General features: G+C 41.6%; 1 protein-coding gene across 1 annotated transcript in view; it reads left to right on the top strand.

The window, feature by feature from the left end:
* The first annotated feature begins 967 nt into the window (after positions 1-967).
* Positions 968-17422, top strand: part of ADGRD2 (adhesion G protein-coupled receptor D2) — a 720317-nt gene continuing 703862 nt past the window's right edge. Inside the window, exon 1 of the mRNA XM_082264234.1 lies at positions 968-1091. The gene's annotated coding sequence lies outside the window, so the exon portion shown is untranslated. The remainder of the gene's footprint in view (positions 1092-17422) is intronic.

Raw genomic sequence — 17422 nt, 5'->3', positions numbered from 1 at the left:
ACTTTAATACTATACTATAATTTATAGTATCAGTAGAATAAGTACTTTAATACTGTACTATAATTTAATAGTATCCCTAGAATAAGTACTTTAATACTATACTATACTTTAATACTATCCCTAGAATAAGTACTTTAATACTGTACTATAATTTAATAGTATCACTAGAATAAGTACTTTAATACTATACTATAATTTAATACTATACCTGGAATAAGCACTTTAATACTATAACTTAATATTATCCATAGTATAAATATTTTGATACTGTACTATACTTTAATACAATCCCTAGAATAAGTACTTTAATACTACACTATACTTTAATACTATACCTAGAAAAAGTACTTTAATACAATACTATAATTTAATAGTATCCCTAGAATAAGTACTTTAATACTACACTATACTTTAATACTATCCCTAGAAAAAGTACTTTAATACTATACTATAATTTAATAGTATCACTATAATAAGTTCTTTAATACTGTACTATAATGTAATACTATCCCTAGAATAAGTACTTTAATACTGTACTATAATTAATACTATCCCTAGAATAAGTATGGTACTTTAATACTACACTATACTTTAATACTATACCTACAATAAGAACAAAAAAGAACACTTATGGCTTCTAATAAAAATACTCCCTCCAATTCAAAATAGCTATCAAATTATAATGGTATAATAATTATTTTTAATAAAATGATTACATCTTCAGTAATTCATTCTTAGATACATGATAAACAAATGCCAAAAAGGGGAAATGAGAAACCTATCCCTACAAATAAATAGTAAATTCTCTCCAACTTGTCCCACACTGTGAGAATTATCAGTTTTACAAGGGTGGAGTCCCTGGAGCGAAGGGGGCTGAACTGTTCTAGCTGACTCTGCTTGGGCACTGATTTGCTCAATAGCTTCTATTTGCATCACAAATAACTTTCCCAGACGTCAGATTTAACTATAGCATGCAGATGGATGCTCGCTGTCCCATTAGCAGGACACATGGCTGATAAACAAGACAGCTTTGCTTCCTCTTTTCATGTCTAAGGGATGATTTTCAAGCATCTGATTTGTTAAGAAACAAGGTAAGAGTCTACATTCTACTTTTAACATCAAAAACCTCATAGCTAAGTTTTATCAGCCAAGGTTTTATGACTTTCTTATATTTATTAGAAATAATTGGTACATCCATTCTTTTGTTGCTAGTGATATGAACAGAAAATCAATAATGTTAAAGTAAAGAAAACTTAAAACTGTTATTTGTGCTGTGAGACTAAAACTTACAGTAAAGTTTTTAATAGTTTATATTTCTAAGGGGTAATTTATTATGAAACTTAGAAACATAGAAGAGTGATGGCAGAAAAAAAGACCAAGTGGTCCGTCGAGTCTGCCCCATTTTTATATATATATATATATATATATATATATATTTTGCTAACTTTTTGGTCTGATTATATTGTCTTAAGCATGTTTGAATCCACTTACTATTGACTGACTCCCTACTTCTGACCTTTTGAGACGTATGTCACTGATTACTGAATCGTAATGAGTAAAAAAATGTAATGAGGATTATAAATTAAAAAGCATGCATTAGAAAAAGTGTCTTCTTGTATTTAACAATCGGCATCTTAGTTTTACGATCCAACTTGACATATAGAAATGATGGTTGGAGGCTTAAGCCTCGTACACACGATCAGATTATCGGACACATTTTCTTTTAGTTTTTTGTTGCATGCTAGTCTCATATGTAAAGTGAAGAGGTTACTTTCATATGAAAATGTTCAACTTCAGAAGTGATGTCATGTGTTGAATTGTTTTGTATGTATTCTTTAGTTTCAATCTTGCTCTGTGATTTTTTTTTAACGAAAACTGTACCAATTAAACAAAAATTGGACGTTATGTTCAAGTACGATAAAAATTTTATAGCCTGGACATCCAGTTTTTTTCGTAGGAAAATCCATAATCGGCTGTCGAAAGCACTATACTAGATCAGATTATCGAACGATCTGTCGTCCGTTTTTGTGGCATGCTAGTCTGATGTGGAAAGTGAAGAGGTTACTTTCATACGAATTTTCCCATACGACAGAATTCTACTTCAGAAGTGATGTCATGTGTTGGATTGCTTTGTATGTGTTCTTTCGTCTCTGAGCATGCCTAGTCTTGCTCTTAAGATTTTTTTCTGTCGAAATCTGTACTAATGAGACGAAAATCGGACGTTGTATTACGGACAACAAAAATTTTATAGCCTGCACATCAGGAATTTCTCAGACGAAAAGTCGGAGTTGGCTTTTGAAAGCACCATGCTAACAATCCGAAAATCGGCAGATCGGTCGTCGGACGAATTTTCCCTACAGATTTTCTTATCGTGTGTACGGGCCTTAAGGATCCAAAAAATCCAGATTGTTAGTCGGACTAAATTTTACTTCCAATCTTCTTATCGCATGCAGGGGCCTTAATTGTTTGCTAAAGGCTACACAATTTTTTTCCCATAGCAGACTTTTAACACATTAGCTATTATGTGTAGAGACTAAAATATTTAATGAGCATCCCAATAAATAATAGCATTATGAAAAGAGCTAAACACTAAAAGAATAATTTACCTGGATAGTTATTTGTAGGGCTGAAGGCGGATTTAACATTTAACATTTTATTGGCAATTACTTTCTGTGCATGAAAATTGAATTATTGTGCTGCCAATAAAGGGCTTTGTAATAAGCAGTTACATTTATTGGTAATGTGATCAAATCATCCATGCAGTTTAGCTGTAAAGGAAAAAAAGATGACTGACATGTTTGTAACAACCTTCACTTTCTGTTACATAATAATAATGATTATGTAGAAGGGAATGGGCCTGATTTAATAAAAGGAAATGCACAATAGCAGCAAAAATTTTATACAAGATAGCTAATACCTTTGGAGTGCTTGTGTTGCAGCTTTGTGTTAGTTCATGGACGATTGCTTACCCAGGGAACGCAATATCTCAACTTATCTACTAAAGCATAAAGCGTGCTCTGTGACCTTTTTCTTTTAATGCTTTCACAATAAACTTCAACTATATCACTATTTGGTACTGTCCCTGTATGAAATACAAATGTAAAATAGCAAACGGTTGTAAGGTAGCATTGTGTGATAATACCATTTAACTAAGTTTGTTGGTGACAAACTCTAAGCCAAAAGGAAAAGTGAGAGCATGGAACATTTTAATAAAAAAAAAAAAAAAAAAAAAATCTGAACCAGTGGAATTGTACCTATTGTTCTGTTTGACTGAAGACTAAATGCAGGTTAATCTTTATTGCATCCATTTTAGAACAAAAGTACATTTTTAAAAACAACAGACTTTGAATTTAAACCACCAATCTACTCACGAACCAAAATATGTAGTAGTGAGCATGCAACAAAGGCTTGTCTTGATCTGTTTCTATTTGGACCCATGATTGACTGTAATAAAACTGGTAAGCTGGTATAGTAGAAACTAGTGATCGACCGATATCGTTTTTTTTATTGCCGATACCGATATTTTGGTCATCGCGTATTGGTGTCATCCGATATTGGCCAATATTTTCGTACATTAAAAAAAAAAGTGTATTTTTCTTTTTTGACAGGTACTCTTGTGGAGGGATCTGGGGGTCTAAACGTCCCCAAACCCCTCCTCTGCACTTAAAAGCATTCAAAGCGCCAAGTTTGGCTCTTTTGAATGCTGTAATTCTTTTGAATTTGGCGCAGAGTACCCGGAAGTCATGTCATGACATCACTTCCAGGTTTGTACATGGAGACCAGATCAGAGCCGAATGCGGCTTTGATCAGGCCTTCTCTTCGGCGGCCATGCAGGGTGGTTGGGACGGGAGACCCGGGCGAGCCGCGGAAGGAGGCGGGAGGGGGGGTGGGGGACGTCCCTTCTTGTAATGACAGCTGAGCAGCTTCTCAGCCGCATCGGTTGTCATTACAAAACAGCTGACCATCGGCTATGGACGCCGGTACCGGGGTGATGCCTCTAGCTGCAGGCATTACATAGTTACATTGTTAGTAAGGTTGAAAAAAGACATCAGTCCATCCAGTTCAACCCATGATGTGTGTGTGTGTGTGTTTGCTGTTAACCGTACATTGTATACCCCTGTATGTTGTGGTCTCTAAGGTGCCCATCTAATAGTTTTTTGAAACTATCAATGCTTCCTGCTGATACGACTGCTTGTGGAAGAGAATTCCACATCCTTACCGCTCTCACAGTGAAGAACCCCCTGCGCATTTTAAGGCTAAACCACCTTTCCTCTAGTTTTAGTGAGTGGCCACGTGTCTTATTGTATTCCCTTACTCTGAATAGTTTGTTCCTTACGCTAGGGTCGCCAGTACAGTATTTGTACATTGATATCATATCCCCCCTCAATCGTCTCTTCTCCAGAGAGAATAAGTTCAGTGCTTGTAGTCTTTCCTCATAGCCGATGCCCTCCATTCCCCTAATCATTTTTGTTGCCCTTCTCTGGACTCTCTCCAGTTCCAGCACATCCTTCCTGAGGACCGGTGCCCAGAACTGGACGGCATTACTCCGGTACAAGCACTTTCCCGAAATATCGTCAATATCGGTAACCTCAGATATATCGGGAAAAGTGCATATTGGCCCCCGATATATCGGCTTTGCCGATAATCAGTCGATCCCTAGTAGAAACTGGCCAACATTCAGCCTGTGTGTACAGGACCTTGTGGAAAACCAGCAGTCAATTGCCATCTAATCAGCTCTTGCAGCCAACAGCTGCAAGCGCTGACCAGTGTGTTCGGGGGGGGGGGGGGTCCCCCTGTCAGAACAAAATAGCACAGTGGGGAGATCGCTGTACTAACATCACATAGTGCATCCAGCCCTCTGGGTTGCACAGAAAAAAAAACGTACTGTTTGCATCAGGCATTAAGGCCCTATTCACATGGGTGTTCTGTCTGACTGCTTTTCATTCATCCATTGATGGATGAAAAACCAACAGCAATTCATTTCTATGGGCAAATTAATGTAAATGGATGATCACTCGTTTACATCCACATCCATTCAGGTTCGTTTTTTTTTTTTTATAAATGGAACAAGGCTCCGTCCAGGTCCATTGAAATGGACCTGAATGGATGTACCTGGACAACCGTTTGTGTTTGCATCCGTTTTTGTATTGATTGTTACATCCTAACAACCATGACTCATCCATCATGTCAGTGGGTGATTCCCCACTGATAGCAGAATGTACACAAAAGAGCTGACATCTAAAAAGTTCTAAAAAAAGTGGCATGCAGGTTTCCCCCCCATTCCATACTAGGCTGTTCGGGTCTGGTATGGATTGGAGGGGGGGACCTCACATCAAACACCAAAGTGGCGTGCAGGTTTTCCCCCCATTCCATACTAGGCTGTTCAGGTTACATAGTTACATAGTTAGTGAGGTTGAAAAAAGACACAAGTCCATCCAGTTCAACCCATGATGCGTGTGTGTTTGCTTTTAACCGTACATTGTGTACCCCTGTATGTTGTGGTCTTTAAGGTGTACATCTAATAGTTTTTTGAAACTATCTATGCTCCCCGCTGATACGACTGCTTGTGGAAGAGAATTCCACATCCTTACCGCTCTTACAGTGAAGAACCCCTTACGCACTTTAAGGTTAAACCGCCTTTCCTCAAGTTTTAGTGAGTGGCCACGTGTCTTATTGTATTCCCTTTCTCTGAATAGTTTGTTCCTTATGCTAGGGTCGCCAGTACAGTATTTGTACATTGATATCATATCCCCCCTCAATCGTCTCTTCTCCAGAGAGAATAGGTTCAGTGCTTGTAGTCTTTCCTCATAGCCGATGTCCTCCATTCCCCTAATTATTTTTGTTGCCCTCCTCTGGACTTTCTCCAGTTCCAGCACATCCTTCCTGTGGACCGGTGCCCAGAACTGGACAGCATACTCCAGATGTGGCCGGACCAGAGTCTTGTAGAGCGGGAGAATAATCTCTTTATTTCTGGAGTGAATCCCCCTTTTTATACATCCCAGTATTCTGTTGGCTTTGCTTGCGGCGGCTTGGCATTGCATGCCACTGCCAAGCCTGTTGTCTACCAGTACCCCCAAGTCCTTTTCCATCCTAGACTCACCCAGAGGTTCACCCCCTAGTGAATAGCTTGCTTTCTGGTTTCTGGCACCCAAGTGCATTACTTTACATTTTTCTACATTAAACCTCATCTGCCATGTGGTTGCCCACCCTGTTATTTTGTTCAGGTCTGCTTGCAAGATTTCCACATCCTGCATAGAAGATATTGGCATGCCTAATTTAGTATCATCTGCAAATACTGAGATTGTACTAGATATCCCCTCCTCTAGATCATTTATGAATAAATTAAACAGGATTGGTCCCAGGACAGAACCCTGGGGGACCCCACTTTCCACACCCGCCCAATCCGAGTACTCCCCATTAATCACCACCCTCTGGACTCTCCCCTGGAGCCAGGTCTCTATCCAGGTACTCACCTTATGATCCATACCTACCTTCCTTAGTTTGTACAGTAAGCGTTTGTGAGGAACGGTGTCAAAGGCCTTTGCGAAGTCCAGATACACCACATCCACAGGCTTACCTTTATCTAGGTGGCAGCTCACTTCATCGTAGAAGGTTAACAGATTGGTTTGGCACGAACGATCTGGTATGGATTGGAGGGGGGGACCTCACATCAAACACCAAAGTGGCGTGCAGGTTTTCCCCCCATTCCATACTAGGCTGTTCAGGTCTGGTATGGATTGGAGGGGAGGACCTCACATATAACACCAAAATAAAAAAAAAATCATGGAATCCCCCCCCCCCCCAAAAAAAAAAAATCTATACCAGACTCTTATCTGAGTGTGCAGCTTGGCATACCAGCAAAAGAGGAGGCGGAGAAGTGGCGACAAGTGCTGCACCTCCCACCCAAACCATACCAGGGCACATGCCCTGAGAGATGATGAAGTCTCCTTGCTGTCAGAACACAATAACTTAGCGGGCTGACTGACATGTCACATATCAGTTTTAATATTTTTGAATTTGCATCTTTTATTAGAATAATATCAGGTTATATTGCCTTAGAGATCGTTCTGCAGGCACTTCCGGTTACAGGGTGACAACTCTCTGTAAATGTTCCCCAATTATTCTCTTGCTAATGGCTCCCTCTTACATGCTCTTCCAGTAGACACTTCAAGTGACTGTGCCATTATACACTGCATATGCCTGTTTCACTGTTGTCACTATCAGGAAACTGACCCTGAGAATAGGGATGAGCTCAGGTGAGCTTGGATTGGATCCTAGATGGGTGAGTCACCCCTCGAGACCATTAACCTAAATCAACTGCTACCCTGATTCCCCATGCTGTCCTAATGACTGTAAGTGTCTATGTATGTAGCAGTCCATGAGTACCAGCCTGGCTGAATATTAACATCTACATTGGAATTTTCCATCTATTCCCTAGAAATTTGCTCTTCTTGAGAGATTATGCTCTTTTTAAAATTGGTGGCTGGACTGATTGAATTGTGAATCCTTGAGGTGATCATCCTCTCCCCAGGGCTCTCGTTGCCAATATGGCCATGACCCCTATAATGGGAACCAGTTTCTAATCACCAGCTCTATTGAAGGAGCTATTTTCTGGATGCCTGTTTTTGTTCTGAGCTGAAGATTGGATGTGATTCCCTTTAGTAATGCTCTATAACTTCCTCAGTGTCAAGTTTATCATTTGAATGTGCTGAAAAGCTATTTTGAACAATTTTTTATATCATTGACACAAATATCTGGACTTGCATACTTTTTGAGAGATTGTGAACGGAATGCATGTGTGCACGCTTGGGGCCCGTTTCATGTGCTTGTCTTGACAAGTTTTATTTTGTGTTTCACTGGGTGTCTGGGTGTGTTTTACCTTTTGATATTTTCAGTCATTTATCTTATTGCCAGTACCTTCAATAAATTGTGCAATTTTATACCGTTGTTGGTCCTCTGTTACAACTTTCTTTTAGGGTACCCCTCCTGTGAGGGATCCCCCACTTTTTATTTTCTGTGCTTGGATCCTAGTATGAACCCACCTCTGTGAGCCCACTAGAAAGCTGTCATTGAATTCCTTGCCCCTCGTGTACAAGCCCATTGAATCTTTGAGGCAGTGGGGTATGAAATGCCCTGGCCGCAGATGACTGGCTCAGTTCGGGTGACAGCTTCCTGGTGGGGTTGCTCAGTTGGGTTCAGACTAGGATCCAAACATGCCCAAGCTAATCGCTACCTGAGAACAATAGGCACCAGTTGCTGTGGTGCATACATATAGACAGGAAGTGAATGTAAAGAAGCTGTAGGACATCAGTAATGCCAACAGGCAACGAATGATGAAAAAAGGTGAAAAACCACATTTCATTAACCACCACGTCATATGACATCCTGGGTTTTAAGTGGAGATATCTGAATGATGCCTTCAATATTTTTTTTGTTTTTCATCATGAGAACAATCATAGCGGCTGTTCAGCCACTTGATTGCTCTTACAGGCAGCGGGAGGGGAGGACCACCCTCTGGTGCTTCTACAGGCTTGTCCGTGCGATCGACGAGCCGAAGAAGGAAGTACACCATAGAGAATACCGAGGACCAGCTGGTCACGCCTGGCCTGGCAGTTGTAAATACTGCTGTGATCTCGGCTGGACAGCCAAGATCTTTTTTTTTTTTTTACCAACTTTCCAGCCTGTAGGAGAGATCTGAGGTCTTATTGACCCCAGATCTCTCCATAAAGAGGACCTGTCATGCACTATTCCTATTAAGGGATGTTTACATTCCTTGTAATAGGAATAAAAGTGATAAAAAAATAAATAAATTAAAGGGAAAGTGCAAAAAAAAAATAAAAATAAAAAAAAAATAAACAATAAAAAATATAAAGAGCCCCCGTCCCCGTGTGCTCGCACGCAGAAGTGAACGCATACGTACATCTTGCCCACCTATGAAAACAAAGTTCAATCCACACATGTGAGGTATCACCGCGAACGTTAGAGCGAGAGCAATAATTCTAGCCCAGGACCTGCTCTGTATCTCTAAATAGGTAACCTGTTAAACTTTTTAAAGCCTTGCCTATGGAGATTTTTAAGTACAGAAGTTTGGCTATTCTCTACGTGTGTGCGCAATTGTAAAGTGTGACATGTTAGGTATCTACTTACATCATAACATCATCTTTCACATTATTCCCAAAAAATTGGTTAACTTTAGTGTTTTGTTTATTTTTAATTTATGAAACTACGTTTGAAAAAAAAAAAAAAAATGCGTTTGAAAATCTGCTGCGCAAATACCGTGTTACATAAAAAGTTGCAATGACTATCATTTTAGTCTCTGCTAAAAAAACATAAAATGTTTGGGGGTTTCTGAGTAATATTATAGCAAAAAAATGATGATTTTTACATGTAGGAGTGGAGTGCTAGAATTAGCTCAGTATGGAAAACCGAATGTTATTCAGTGAAGCCTCGTACACACGCAACAAATTTCCGCCGACCGGTCGTCCGTCTTTTGTCCAGAGTGGTGTCTGTTGGTTGGAATATGCTATAGGATGCACACGAATTTTCCCGCACGACAGAATTCTACTTCAGAAGTGATGTCATGTGTTGGATTGCTTTGTATGTGTTCTTTCATCTCTGAGCATGCCTAGTCTTGCTCATAAGATTTTTCCCCATCGAAATCTGTACTAATGAGACGAAAATCGGACGTGTTTTGACGGTCGACAAAAATTATATAGCCTGCACACCAGGATTTTTTCGGCCGAAAAGTCGGAGTCGGTTGCCGGAAGCATCATACTAACAAGTCGAAAATCGGCAGATCGGTCGTCGGACGAAATTTCCCGGCTAAATTTCCACACGTGTGTACGGGGCTTAAGGGTTTACTTTATGTTTCAATATTTTTATTGAGAAAAAGTCAGATAATATAGCGTTACAAAAATGTGGGTGTCAGAATACAAGGCAAATTGAAAAAACAAACCAGGTACATAACAAAATATGTAAGAAGAGGTATTTTAAGGCAACCAAGCCCCATGAAGTTGAGGTACAACATATTGTGGGCAAGTCAAAGATCGGACCTCTGAACATCGACTTTTACACCTTACATTACACCTTTGGGAGCCGAAGCCAATATGTCTAGGATTAAGTGAAGAAAAGCCCCTAATTAGGGAATGGGGGCAGTGGCTCCGAGCTGCATTCGCAGCCCGATAATAACATCTTCATTTAAAAGCTCCGCAGTGGAGAAGTTAGGATCACCATACAGTAGATTAATGAGTGATGTAAGAAGTTAAATTGAGGGGAGCTAACTGTAAGGTACATTAAAGGAAAAAAATCCCTCCTAACATTGAAGAACAAAACCAGAAGTATGTAAATACAAGATTTTTATGGGATAGTATTGTCCCTTTGAGCTTTGGTATCATAGCGTCTTAGGCCAGGGGTAAGGATGAAATGTCCCCCGGGGGGGGAATCCCATGACAAAAAAAAAAAAAAAGAGTCTTTACCCCCATATGTGGATGTATATGCTTGAATGACTGGGTATCTGAAGTAACCATTCTGACAACCCAGAAAAGAGAGAGAGGGGGTAGGGGTTCTGAGGAAGGGTAAGGAACAGAACAGAAGGAAAGAAGGGCGGACAAAAGCATTCTAGAAAAGGGAGGAGACACCTTATGCGGAAGTACAGCTCAGGTTATGCTAGGTGGAAGGAGGGTGACAAACCATTAAGACTTGTAAGTTTATAGGGGAAAGCTCTCGCGCTTATAAAAATAAAATAAACCTCTGTGTAGGTGTGCTCAAATAGTGCTTACACCAACTCAAATGTGCTGCGGCTTGAACAATTAAACAAATATTATAAAGTGAAACTATATTCCAGCTATCAGCACATTAAACCCAAAACATATGTGAGTGAATAGCCATTCAATCAATACAAATAAATATTGACAATAAAGTATTGACAATAAAATAATGACAATAAAATCAAGTGAATGGGAGTCCAAAATCGTGCACAAAAATAAGTGCCAACAAAAAAGTCTGCATTAAATCCACTGTGATCAAAGAGTATAGTGATCGTTGGTGATATAGTAATAATCCCGTGCTGAGTATTGGGTCACCACAAAGTCCACCACCTCTGAATTCCACACCCCTCAGCTAGGCAACTCACCCCATAATATTGCCCCCCATATTCATGGTTAGGGCTCAATGCGCAGTATAAATCAACGTTGCAAATAAGGAAATCCTCCTCAAATAGCTCCCACGGGTCACCTCTTCCTCTCTCAGATGTATATAAAAGAAGAAAAAGAGCCCCACTAGTGCAATACAGTATATACTATTTATTGCTAAAATGAATTTGATATGATTGCACTTACTATATGCGCTATTGCTTTATGATTTTGTAAGTGCAATCATGTTGAATTTATTTTAGCAATAAATAGTATATACCGTATTGAAATAGGACTGTAATTACCAAAGTTGCTAGGGTCTTTCCCTGGTTTGGGTATAACTGAAAAATAAGCAGGATTAGAAGTAGGTTCCAGGGGTTTACCAGGCCTGAGAGAGTTAAAGGACCGGGCCATGTAAGGTGAGCGAGTGCTGGCAAAAGTCTTATAGTAACAAGTTGAGAACCCATCTGGACCCGGAGCCGATCAATTTCAGAGTCTCTTAATTACATTCAGGATCTCCATCGCTGAGATAGGAGCGTCAACGGCAGATTATGACTTCCTTAAGTTTAGGGAGGGGGATCCCTTCAAGAAAGGCCTCCAGGCGATGAGGGCTCTCAGAATCTTCATTACTATAGAGAAAAAAGAGTGAAAAGATTCCATAATCTGTATGGGACTTTGAGTGAGGGTACCTGACGCTGACCTAATTTTGAGAAGGGATGTAACTCGGAATTTAGGAGACAGTTTGGTAGCTAGTTTAGACCCAATTCTGTCTTTCTGAAAATAAAATTGGGACACCATCCACCTTAGGCCTTTTTCAGCTGCGGAGGTTAGGGCTAAGTTAAACGCTAGTCTAACTAATTAGGTGTAGGATTGCGTTTGTGAGCTTTACTGAGAGAATGAAATGCCTTTTCAAGCTTGTCTTTATCTACCTGGCGTTCGTGCTTCAGTTGGGAGGCCGCCTGGAGGGGCTTTCCTCGTATAACTGCCTCATGAGCTCCCCATAAAGAACCTGGGGAAATGTCGTCAATATCATTTAACAGGAAAAACTCTCACAGATACTTCTCTAACATCGTACACTGGGTCCCTTAAAAAAGATTTGTTGCGTCTCCAAGGATGGGGGCCTGAATGGAAGGAAGCCCTATGGAGCTTAAGAAGGATCAAGGAGTGGTCGGACTAGGAGATATCCGGTATAGTGGCTTGGGAAGCTGGGTTTAAGGCTCTTTGGGCTCTATCAAGCTTGAGTCTCTGGTCTGGAATGTCAGGAATAAGGTCTTTGATGAAGGATTTAACAGTTCCTTGGATAACTGAGATGGATTCAGGTAGGCCCCTAATGCAGAAGTTGTAATGTCTGCTCCTGTTCTCAAAATCATCAATTTTGGCAAGAGCAGTGTCCAGTTGATCCTCTGTAAGCTATTAATACAGGAGGTGTTCTGGTTTGTCAGGGCTACAGTCTGGTCTAAAGTATGTTCAAGGGCTTCAATACGTGCACCTCAGCTCTGTAAATCTGCCTTAATTGCATTAGTTATTTGTGCTACCGCCTGGGCTAGGTCATTGGCTAGCATTTCAGAGAATCTATTCAGAACGAGGGACATGTCAGGGAGGTTGCCAGAGGTAGAGGGAGAAGGATATGTGAAATAGCTAGGCCCCCAGGACTATTCATCATAGAAGTGCACAGTATCTCATCCAATGTTTTGCCCAGGAGGGATTCTGTGGATGCAGTGGAGGTAGCATGGTGTGGATGGCTACTCACTGGCATTAAGGGGAGACTGCAGGAGGCCTGGGAAGCTGGTATAGGATCAGCGATGGAGTCTGTATCCTCTGTTATGCAGCATGGTGGAGCCGCGGCCGCCATCGTGGATGTCCCTGGGGCCTGCTCACCAAAGCTCAGCTGGCGGGACACCTCTCTCTTGTGCTGCTCACTGTAAGATTCTGGTACCTCCGGTACCCTTAATCACCACTTTCTCTGTAATGCGTCCCACCTTTCTCTTCAGGTGGTACGCATATACCTTTAAGAACGATGATGTCAATGCTGAGCGCCGCAGAGCGGCTATTTCAACCGCCGGCGGTCTCACTCACATTGTTCGTTCAACCGCATGGTTGGTTCGATCAAGCCATGCCTGAAGCAGCCATACCTGATGTTACTCGCTCATGTATCTCGCTACCTGGACTTGTTTCACTCACTGATCTTGTATCTCGCTACCCGATCACTCTTGGAATACTGCTTCTACTTATGGCTATCTCACCCTGCTTTCCTGCCTTGTTATCCACATGCTTTCAAGCCTGTCTCTCGATCGGAACCTCCAGCTATTCCCTTTTACCTGGAGCAGACCGGAACCTCGCTACTGATCCCTGTATCTCGCTACCGGATCATTCCTTATCTACTGGACCTCTCTAAACTACTAACATTACAAGTGATAAGTACCCCGCAGGGGAACCCTCCATAACCTTATTGCACTATCTACCTATGCACATTAAGAACTGTTACTACCTATCCATACTATCCTATCATCTGCACTGCACATAAATTGCTAGCTCTTGAGCCTACTACCATCTATCATCTGCACTGCTGCATAGATTGCTAGCTCTCCTGTCTACTACTATCTATCCTTGCACTGGGTTAGTCTATCCTGTAATTGTCATCTGCTGTCCTCACCACCTGTTAGCATACTCGATACTAACCTATCTGCATTCCTAAATACCATCTTGAACTCTCCTATACAAACCTATCAAGTGATTACCATCCTTGTCACTGTTCACACCTGTCCCTTCAGCACATCACCTTCATACTATCATATACATCCTATCACTCCAGGAACAACATCTCATTGAGTGTGTATATATCTGTATGTTGAAGCTGACAGGCCCACAGTGATGAGTCCTGGAGAGTTGGATCTGGTATTCAACACATCTCTACATGACTACTGAGTGGAGATTTTTCAGCTGCAAATCCAGCCTATACTAAAAACGCAGGAGCGTTACAGATTGAACGAACCTTAAAAATGGATTCAGCAGAATTACCCACTCAAGTGACACAATTAACACAACAAGTAAAAGCGTTAATACTTGCTCTGACTGACGTACAAGAAAAGAATCAGACTCTGACACAGCAGGTAACCCAGCTCTCACGGCTTACTGCTGTTCAGCCTCCTGAACCTAAAATAAACCCTCCTCTAGTGTTTACAGGTGATCGGAAAAAAGTTCGTGAATTCAAAAACGCATGTCAATTGCTTTTTTTGTTAAAACCTCGTACATACCCCACTGATCAAATAAAAGTCTGTACCGTTATTTCATACTTGACGGGTGATCCATGGGCCTGGGCAGACTCTCTCTTTGAGAATAATGATCAGATTCTCAACACCTATTCCTTATTCCTAGCGGAACTCGCTAGTTTATACGATGACCCCAATAGGCAGAGTACTGCTGATATTCAGTTGAGGGCCTTAAAACAAGGAAGGAGACCTGTAGAAGACTTTGTATCTGAGTTCAAAAGATGGACCCTTGATTCAGGGTGGAATGACACATCTTTGCGAACTCAATTCAGACTCGGGTTATCGGAAGCTGTTAAAGACGAGCTCGCCCGAGCGGATTTACCTGGCACCTTGGAGGCCTTGATACAACTTAGTATCAACATCGACAGACGACTGCGAGAAAGAAGGGCTGAAAAGATGGGAATGCCATTGTCTAGTCCTTCTCAGATTTCGGCCATTGACCCTACTCCCATGGATGTAGGAACCATACGCCCACCTTTAACGACTACTGAACGAGCTAGAAGAACATCCAGAAATCTCTGCATGTACTGTGCATCCTCGGATCATTTGATAAGCACCTGTCCCCTTGTCCGCAAAAAAGAGGGTGAGTGTTCACATGTCTTGCTGGGAGGATTAACGACTTCCTTTTCTAACCCCTATCTTTTTGTTCATTTAATATTACAATGGGACCAAACTAGGATCACCACCAAGGCTATGGTCGACACTGGATCTTGTGGAAACTATATTGATACACGCTTTGTTACCTTAAATAAAATACCTATTATTTCATTGCTATCCGTAGACTACCTTCATCTAAACAAACAGCAGAACTACTGATGAAACATGTGTTTAAGTTGCATGGAATTCCAAAAACTCTTTTGTCCGACCGTGGTTCACAATTCATCTCTAAATTTTGGCAAGCACTTTGTCAAATTTTACGCATTGAGCGAAAGCTCACTTCTCCCTACCATCCTCAGACCAACGGACAGACTGAAAGAATCAACCAGTGCATTGAGCAATATCTACGTTGCTACACATCATGCTTGCAGGATGATTGGGTGGATCTCCTTCCTCTAGCAGAATTTGCTTACAACAACGCAACCCACAGTACTACGAAGCAAAGTCCATTCTACTTGAACTATGGGTTTCATCCCACTCTTCTTCCACCACGCATCCTGCCATCGAGTAACCCAGTAGCCTCGGATTACCTTACCCAAATAAAAGACTCTTTGGGTTTACTCAATACCACTATATCACACGCTCACAGTCAACAAAAAAAGTACTACGACCTTCGTAGAAGACCTTCTCCTCAGTATGCTATTGGGGACCTTGTTTGGCTATCGACAAAGAACTTAAGATTAAAAATCCCTAGCAAGAAGCTTGGACCTTTATTTTTGGGACCCTTCCCAATTAAAAAACTTATCGGAAAAGCTGCAGTACAGCTCACCCTACCAGCAGATCTCAAGATCCATCCCATCTTCCATGTGTCGCTACTGAAGCCCCATGTTCCTAACCAAGGAATAAGGCCTACCATCTTGCCTCCACCTCCAATACAAGTTGAAGGCGGAGAAGAGTATGAGATCAAGGAAATTTTGGATTCTCGCATCCATAGAGGAAGACTCCAGTATCTCATAAGATGGAAGAACTATGGACCCCAAGACGACACCTGGTTAGATACCTCTGATATTCATGCGCCTAGACTTATACGGAACTTTCACTCGAAACACCCAGAGAAACCTGTCCTATAGGCCTTCCGGAGCCGGCCTTAAGGGGGGGGTACTGTAAGATTCTGGTACCTCCGGTACCCTTAATCACCACTTTCTCTGTAATGCGTCCCACCTTTCTCTTCAGGTGGTACGCATATACCTTTAAGAACGATGATGTCACTGCTGAGCGCCGCAGAGCGGCTATTTCAACCGCCGGCGGTCTCACTCACATTGTTCGTTCACCGCATGGTTGGTTCGATCAAGCCATGCCTGAAGCAGCCATACCTGATGTTACTCGCTCATGTATCTCGCTACCTGGACTTGTTTCACTCACTGATCTTGTATCTCGCTACCCGATCACTCTTGGAATACTGCTTCTACTTATGGCTATCTCACCCTGCTTTCCTGCCTTGTTATCCACATGCTTTCAAGCCTGTCTCTCGATTGGAACCTCCAGCTATTCCCTTTTACCTGGAGCAGACCGGAACCTCGCTACTGATCCCTGTATCTCGCTACCGGATCGTTCCTTATCTACTGGACCTCTCTAAACTACTAACATTACAAGTGATAAGTACCCCGCAGGGGAACCCTCCATAACCTTATTGCATCTACCTATGCACATTAAGAACTGTTACTACCTATCCATACTATCCTATCATCTGCACTGTTACATAGATTGCTAGCTCTTGAGCCTACTACCATCTATCATCTGCACTGCTGCATAGATTGCTAGCTCTCCTGTCTACTACTATCTATCCTTGCACTGGGTTAGTCTATCCTGTAATTGTCATCTGCTGTCCTCACCACCTGTTAGCATACTCGATACTAACCTATCTGCATTCCTAAATACCATCTTGAACTCTCCTATACAAACCTATCAAGTGATTACCATCCTTGTCACTGTTCACACCTGTCCCTTCAGCACATCACCTTCATACTATCATATACATCCTATCACTCCAGGAACATCTCATTGAGTGTGTATATATCTGTATGTTGAAGCTGACAGGCCCACGGTGATGAGTCCTGGAGAGTTGGATCTGGTATTCAACACATCTCTACATGACTACTGAGTGGAGATTTTGCAGCTGCAAATCCAGCCTATACTAAAAATGCAGGAGCGTTACACTCACCCGACATGCAAGGGGGTGCTCTGATGTGTCCGGTGATCAGGCTAGAGGAGATGAAGAGAGCCGCTTGTTGTAGCTAGAGAAGAGGTGTTCATTTGGCCGCAGCAGGTCGGAGCTCCCGAATCAAAGCGCCGTCTTGGGAGCCGCCAAGCATGCGCCCCAGGGTTTACTTTAATGTTATATGGTTATGTCAGGAATATATTTCTCGG

The sequence above is a fragment of the Pelophylax lessonae genome (genome assembly GCF_965119305.1).
Source record: "Pelophylax lessonae genome assembly, chromosome: 7".
Taxonomy (NCBI): domain Eukaryota; kingdom Metazoa; phylum Chordata; class Amphibia; order Anura; family Ranidae; genus Pelophylax; species Pelophylax lessonae.
This window is presented reverse-complemented; position numbering and strand designations above follow the sequence as displayed.